Genomic DNA, 8,269 nt, shown 5'->3' with positions numbered 1-8,269 from the left:
TCTCGCATCTGCATTCGTATTTAGATATCTGTTTATAGAGATTAGCCGAAATGTCGTCTGGTCCTGAAACGCCTAATCGATAGTTGTGTGTTGTGTGGAGAAACGTTCGACCCGATTAATAAAAGAAATTGCTTTCAAAGTCGGATTACAAAATTACCTTTGAAAATATGTAACTCTTGTAGCAATCGCGTCGTCTCTCAAGTGCAAACGTTTAAAAATGATATGATTGAAGCTGCAGATTGTGTTTTCAGTTTCTACTCTGCCGTTAGTGCTGCAGTAACAGAAATGTAAGTTCTGTGACTGAATGGTTCTTGCAGAAACGCACTTTTGGAGTCCTAGTTAACGCCTGTACCTCTACTCTTTCTCATACCGTTGCCTTTTTATTATCAAAAAGCCACATATTTTCCTTCATCTTTAGCACTAATAATTCAGCTTGGGGGAGGTCCATCACGTCCGTCCCAGCTGTAGCTGCTGACATATTTTCGTCTGGACTAAAGTGAGCATAATATATAATGTCAACCTCATGGTGGCTCTGGAGGAAAAGTGAGAAGATAACCAAAGTCATTCAGCCTCTGGTGATCATGAATGTCTGAAACAAACTTTCATTTCATTCTAGTTGTTGGTAGATTTCAGTCCTGAAAAATAACAGTTGCTGTCGAATAGTAGGGTTCACCGTGTCGGCCAGTTTTATTATGGCAGTGGACAGATTTCAAGCCTGCGATTGCTGGCAAAATAAATCCCTCCTGAAGAGAAAAAAAAACAGCAGTGGAAATGGATCTTGAGGCCAAGTCAACCATATGAAATTATCATCCATTGTGGTTTGGTAACTGTGTTATTAATGTCAAAAGGAAAAGCTCCTACGGGGACCGAGAAGCGTCTTTCCCCGCTCTCTGACTGATGGTATGACACAGTGGGCTCGCTCTCCTCTGCCCTTTTATTCATCCAATCTCTGTGAATTATGTCCTCCCTCACAGGGAGAGCGTCGTGGCAAGCACATCAAACAAGATTACACTTACAGAGCAAGGGTATATTTACTCTCCTCGGGAGGGTGGGGGGGGGGGGCATATTTAATTTGCCTTGTTGCCCTGGTAACGTGAATCTCACAAAGAGCGTTGCCTGTAATTACAGACCGGGCCTCTTCATCGGAGGCTTTAATCTGAAAAAATGAATGTGCTCAGGCTGTCGGGCAGGCCCTGTGGCAACTCGCACATGGCCTTGGACACCAGGAAATAGCAGCCAGAGGAATAAGGACTCATTATAGTGCTTGAACCTGTGAACTTTTAAATTCAGCATTGAATATGATTTAAATTTAATGGGCAATAGGGCAATACGGTGTCACTATTTTCTGCAGTTTAATACAAAGAGAAACAATATATTTTGACAAATAAGCGACTGAAGGGTCGCTGGGTTTACCGGTCAAGTAGTGTGAGTAAGCCGAATGCATTTGGAGGGAAGATAAATAATTCACATTCCCTGCACGAGAAAAGAAAACTACCACGAAGAAACCGCATATAGAGATGAACAAGGAGTACCGAGCCCACAGACAATAATCTGAAGGAAAAAAAACATTTCAAGGATAAAAATTGGGTCAATGACCTCCCAGAAAGAATCATTTTATGGACATTGAGATAGACCGACGCTAATGCTAACAAGGACAATGCTAACATGCTAATGCTAAGCAGGTGTGACGTATTTTTGGCGGCCAACCTTGACGTTAGCATCGTGCTGGTTCCCTCGCCGAAAATCCAACGGGATTTTTCCTTTGGATTTGCTAAAATAAAGTCAAAAGTTTATGATACTTACAAGTTTTGTTCCGCAAGATAATCTTCACAAATAAACACCACTTTTAAGATTCTTGAAGTGTGAATGCAATCGTCAGAAGTAAAAGGATAACGTTGGGCTGTAAACAAACTACAACACGGGCGCATGAGTCCGAGTGACGTTTAGTCGTCGTATTTTATATCGTAGAACACAACGGTAAAATCTCTTAAGCTTGTGTTAAACTCAGTCCTTAATTCAGACACCTAACCAAAACCCCATTCCAAAAAAACATTGATTTAAAGGAGAGTAAAAATTCTGACTCATTTCTGTGTAATTCCTGAAACACTATAATGTTCACCATGTTCACCATCAGTGTGTTAACACTAAACACAAAGTACAGCTGAGAACGATGGGATTGTCATCAGTTTTACAAGTATTTGGTCTTAAAACAAAGGGTGAAATTTTGACCTGGTGATGGTGCTACACAGACAGACAGACAGAGAGACAGAGAGACAGAGACAGACAGAGAGACAAAGACAGACAGAGAGACAGACAGACAGAGACAGACAGAGAGAGAGACAGAGAGACAGGCAGACAGACAGACAGACAGACAGACAGACAGACAGAGAGACAGAGAGACAGGCAGACAGACAGACAGACAGACAGACAGACAGACAGACAGACAGACAGAGAGACAGACAGACAGAGAGAGAGAGACAGGCAGAGAGAGAGAGAGACAGGCAAAGAGACAGAGAGACAGACAGAGAGACAGAGAGACAGAGAGACAGACAGACAGAGACAGACAGACAGACAGAGAGACAGAGAGACAGAAAGACAGACAGAGAGACAGACAGACAGACAGACAGAGAGAGAGAGAGAGAGAGAAAGAGAGAGAGAGAGACACAAACAGAGAGAGAGACAGACAGACAGAGAGAGAGAGAGACAGACAGACAAAGAGAGAGAGACAGAGAGACAGAGATACAGACAGACAGACAGAGAGACAGGCAGACAGACAGACAGACAGACAGACAGACAGACATCCCTTGAGTCATGCCGCTAGCATGGCTGAAAATGTAAGAGAGGTAAAAGAAAGAGACATGAACGCAGAGGAAGCAAGAGAAGACACAGGGGGCTGGCGAGAAAGGAGGAGTATTCAGGTTCCACCCAGCGAGAATCGTGTCTCGTCTCTCGGAGTGGTTTGAAGCCCAAGTGCTCCAAATGAGAGGGCCCTGGAGCAAGGTTTCAATCTCTGCTGGCGAAATCACTGGCCTGTGCTCATCAGCCATAAACATGTCACTGCCGAACTAGGTCACTGTTCTCTGTGCGCGCACATCAAACGGTGGGGCCTTCCACTGCAACACTATAGCTGGCACCACCACTGGCTTTTTTTTTTTTTTCGTTTTTTTTTTCTGTGCTGTACCTCCATACGATGTGGCCCATTTTTACTTTTTTTTTTCTTTTTGGCCTCTTTTGTTTTTTTGTGACATGTCTCCGCCTCTCGCTTCAACAGCATGCAGTAAGTGTAAGGATGGGGGAGACGTGGACTCAAAAGTGCTCCAGACAGACAAGGGTTAACAAGGGAGGGGGAGAGGCAAGAACTGAGAGAGGAAGTGTGTGTGTGTGTGTGTGTGTGTGTGTGTGTGTGTGTGTGTGTGTGTGTGTGTGTGTGTGTGTGTGTGTGTGTGAGTGTAGTGGAACTGCAATAGGAAGTCTTGAGGTTTTAAAAGTGTCTATATATGAAAAGTACTCGCTAGAAAAATATATCTACAGAAAAAAAAGATGATCAGCCACATGAGTCTGTTAAATGACGGACGAATAAATTGATCTTTTGGTTGAAGAGGGACGTCTCTAAACAGAAGGCTACCCTGCTGCAAAGGTTTTGTCGGACAAATAAGAAAAAAGAACAGAATAAGAAACGTGTTCCAAACATTCACTTCAGATGACAGTCCAGCTTTCTATCTGTGTCACTGATTTCCCAGAAGTCTCCACAACAGCTGGCCGACGTTATTCATTAATCACCTCAAAGTGCTTTGTTCCAAGACGTCTTGTTAATACGAGGCAGGAGTTACTGGATCAGCGCTCAGACAAATCTGCTGTTTTCTTCCCTCACTCCTTTTTTAAAAGTTTACAGCAGCTTCTTTTGGTGTAAATTCTCTACGCCAATACTGAATATTCAATTCCTCTATGTATTGAAGGAACAGTTTCCAATGAATAGATAAGATAAGATCCGTTCTTTGATGTGCAAATAACATAAATTATCACAAATGAGCATATTTCACAAATTATGCACCATCATGTTGAGTTTGGTGCTCTGCACAATAACACATGACTGCAGTGTGTCAACCTACTGTCACCGTACATCTCAAGTGTTCTATTACTTTGATCTTTCACTGCATAACAATATTGTGATAGGGACAAAGGTGCACACGTAGCCACGCATAGAACCCGCTCACATCTACACACACACACACACACACACACACACACACACACACAGTGCCACCAGCTTTATGCTTCAACAATACAAGAAGTGGAAGTGGAAGCTTTGAAATGAAAATCATGCAGACTCAACTCTGCATTGATATCCTGTGTCCATATTTGACTCACTGTGTTGTGAAAGAGTTGTCAGCACACTCTGAGCTCGTACCTTCACAATGTGCTCGTCAATATCAACAGAAACGTGTGGATGTCTAATGAGGCTCAATGCACACTTACCTTCTTTGAACACCTTTTTATTGTTAGGACGTATGTGTCGATTTATGTTTATTCAATTCGTTAAATCTCCTGTTTGATGTGAAAGAACATTGTGGTGCCTTTCAGACCTTTATTCTTTTACTGTTTTGGTTCCCTTCCATCAGCGTTTCCAGCGGACGCAGCAAAAAGCTGGTTGTCAATTTTGTTTTATTGCAGGTTTAAGACTTAAAATGAGGATATACAAATGTCACAGCTCTACAAGCTCCCGTTGTAGTCAAAACCCGACTTTCCTACAATCCGTCTGTACGTTCTTTAAAAGCATGTCGGGATTCTTAGGCCAGAAAAACACTTGGACTGTGGCTAATATCGAAAATGAATGATTTATGGACTCGTCCAGAGAAGAAGGTCGTTGTCTGAGTTTATGGTTGAGTGGAGAGAAGTGTTCTTTCATCCCGGAGGAATGTCGTTACTCACAGGCACACAAGCCGGTCTGTGCCCTGTATAATAGAATCTGCAGAAGATGCTTTGAATTGCAGGAAATGTGGAATTAGCGGCAGAAAATCATCCAGTAGAGAGAAATGTTGCACTAATGAAGATTGAGTCTCGACAATGTGAATTACTCGTTGTGGGTCAGGATGAAGGAAACCGCAGAATGATAGAAACAATCATTTTTCAAGTTGGAATCATTTTCAAACGTTACAATTACTATTCTTCTGGCATATGTTTGATGTTTATAGAATATACAATCATTTCAATGTTGTGGTGGTGATTTAAAGAAACATGCAGCGGTGGAGGAAGTATTCAGATCCATAACTTACGTAAAAGTACTAATACCACGCTGTGAAAACACTCCACTGGAGTAAAACTATGTGAGTATTATCAGTTAAATGTACTTTTTTTATTTAATATCTTACTTGTTGATTTATCTTAAGACGTAGGAGGATTTTCTAAACACATAAAGGAGCACCTCATCTTTTAGTTTATAACAAACATTTAGCATCATTTATTGATAAAAAATATAAAGCTGTAAGATAAATGTAGTGGAGTAAGAAGTACAATATTTCGTAGTACCTCACATTTGAACATTACTTGAATAAATTCACTTACTAGCACAAGTACTAACATACCACCAATGGAGAAACAGCTCTTATTAATGTCTAAATAGTACATATTTTATGCATGCTGATGAAAAATATGCTATGCTAAATAGGTCATTGTTAATATATTATACATGTTTCCGCCCACTTGGTTGAGATGAGAGGCCGAAGTCTGCCTTTATGTTAATTCCAGGATTGCATTGACAATGTTTTCGTCACATTCCTCTCATGGTATAATGGGCACTTCTAGAGAAAAGCACAATGAAACTCTGAACGGGAAAATGTGCCATTACAGCGGAAAGGTGGCCGTGGCGATGGGGAACCAAAGCATAAGGAGGAAGTATCTTTTTTTTCCCTTTTTTGGGGGGGTGGGGTGGGGTGGGGGGGTTAAATAAGCGTTGGTGGGTGATGCATTTCACAAGTTCATCTTATGTTAGTGAGCATTATGGGGCTACGCATGTGAGAATTCTCAGCTTGCTCACAAAAGTAAAAGAATCAGTGAATAGAGAAAGGGGAGGTGTGTGTGGGGGGATAAAAAAGCTGGGAGCCTGAGAGCTCTACACACTAAAGTTAGCCGTTATTAAAGCCTTGAAAACACTGCATAGATTAATGGTTTAAGGGGCCCAATCCACGCAGAATGAGTTCTTTAAAAAGTAGGTCCTGCTGTTGCAACATGAAAGGATTCCTCTGCCGTGTACCTGGAGCTTTGAGAGCAGATACAACCCTCTACGCCTCAAAGCTAAAGCATTTTGACAGATTCAGATTTTCCACTTTTTTTTGCTAACATGTTGCAAATTCTCATACTTTAAAGAACTTGCAATGTTGTGCTGAGACGTACACGAAGATCCCGCAGGACTTTCTGTGAGCTCATCCATATGCAGGAATGAATTTATGTTTGAATTTGTGTAATTCTGTCATGTTTACGTTTGTACATGCGTTATTATATATCTTTGGGAGAGATTTTAAACACAATATTATCCTGCATTGTTGATCTATTTCCAACTGTTTTGGAATGCTGTATGTAGCACAGTAGGTGGTCTGAGGGCGCTCCACTCTTTAAAAATTACCATGATAAAAGCTGAGGAGGCCTGACAGTACGGTGGACCTCTCAAGTACTGTTCAATGGAATGTATGTCAACAAAAAGTGCTCATCCAGTGAATTATTCAAGAAGCCTACTAAAACAGACCCAGAATAGTTATTTAAAAATAAATAAAATCAGATTTCTACAAGCAAAATTAACCAAATGGACCTACTGTATGTGAAATCAGAGAGCTTTTTCCACTTTATTGCCAAGAGTTACAGGCATAGGATCAATATCTTTATATCTGTCAGCTAGATATCAATCTACAGCCAGTAGCTGGTTAGCTTAGCTTAGCATTAATACTTGAAACAGAGGGAAACGGCTAGCCTGGCTCTCTTTTTAAAGATAACAAAAGCTCAATAATGAACACGTTATGTCTCTTTGTGGAATCAGATCGAAAACAGAAGTGCCTGACTAGCTGTTACACCCCCCCCCCCCCCCCCCCCCCTCCACCCCACCCATTTCCTGCCTTTACGCTAAGCTAACCGCTAAGCTATTCTGACTGTATATCAAGCGGACAGACATGAAAGTGGTGTTGTGATCTTGTTACTCTCAGTAAGACAGTATATAAGCATAAACTATTACTTTAAGGTCAGTTTTTATTCAGTAAAATCAGTAAAAAGGCTTCTTATAACTACACTAAATGCTCAATCATGACCAGACGACAAGACCCCAAAAAGCTGGTCTGTAATTCAATCATCAGTAGAATAAAGTCATTTATGAAAAAGCATACGGACTGGACCTTTATGCCACTGTGCACCAGCTTTAGTAGAAACTGCTTTTATTATCCTTGCTTGTGCAGATTTGTACAATAAAGCGCAAAAATATTCCTAGCATGAACAAAGTCCAGTGTTTCAGGTACGCAGTATTGAAAGAGCACCAGGATAGCCTGTTTCGTTTGTATAGAAAGCTTCTTAGCTTTTGCATGAAATATGCAAAGGCTTCCTGAGTAAGAATAGAATATAAATAAAGAGTCATGCTATTTTTATATGTTCCGGACGTTGGTTTACATCATGACTTCACCAAAACACAGGTACTAAATGAATACTTGCACTTGTTAAAGATTTTTTAAAATAAACACCTAATGAGTGACTTTGTGATTAAAGAATAACCAGCTCATTTTTAAAACTCACAAACACAACTTGCTTGTTTGTACAATACCCCACAGTGCAAACAAGGTACATGGGAAGTTAGATGTACGTTTGTTTCATGTCTCACCCTGAAGTGTTTGCTAGAAAATAGGAACAAAGTCCAATCCAATGAATGCTCCGTGTGTGTGTATGTGTGTGTGTGTGTATAGAGTGATCCTTTCAGAGGTGTCGTTTGGGCAGCAGATGGGTCACCAGAGCCTGGCTATTTAATTCAGGAGGGTGAGGTGTGGTGCTGGCAGAGTGTGTGGGGGGGATTATATGGTCTGGTGGTTCAAATGTCAATTTCAATGATCTACCGTAGTAATATTAATCTTGTCTTGTGCCGTTTTTTTTGGGGGGGTGGGGGAAGGCAAATGGTGACTCAAAGAAAGATGTCAAAGGGGCATTAAATTTAAGTTTCCTGACAGCAGTTGGAAGTTCCTGGTTGCGATTGATTTCGCACCACATATGCTCCTGTTTTCTATACTGCTTCCTCTTTTCTGGC

Source organism: Cebidichthys violaceus, unplaced genomic scaffold (assembly GCF_023349555.1).
Source record: "Cebidichthys violaceus isolate CVI_PGR_0920_01 unplaced genomic scaffold, fCebVio1.0.p SCAF_12, whole genome shotgun sequence".
NCBI lineage: Eukaryota > Metazoa > Chordata > Actinopteri > Perciformes > Stichaeidae > Cebidichthys > Cebidichthys violaceus.
The sequence above is the reverse complement of the archived record's forward strand: the minus strand, read 5'-3'. Positions refer to the sequence as shown.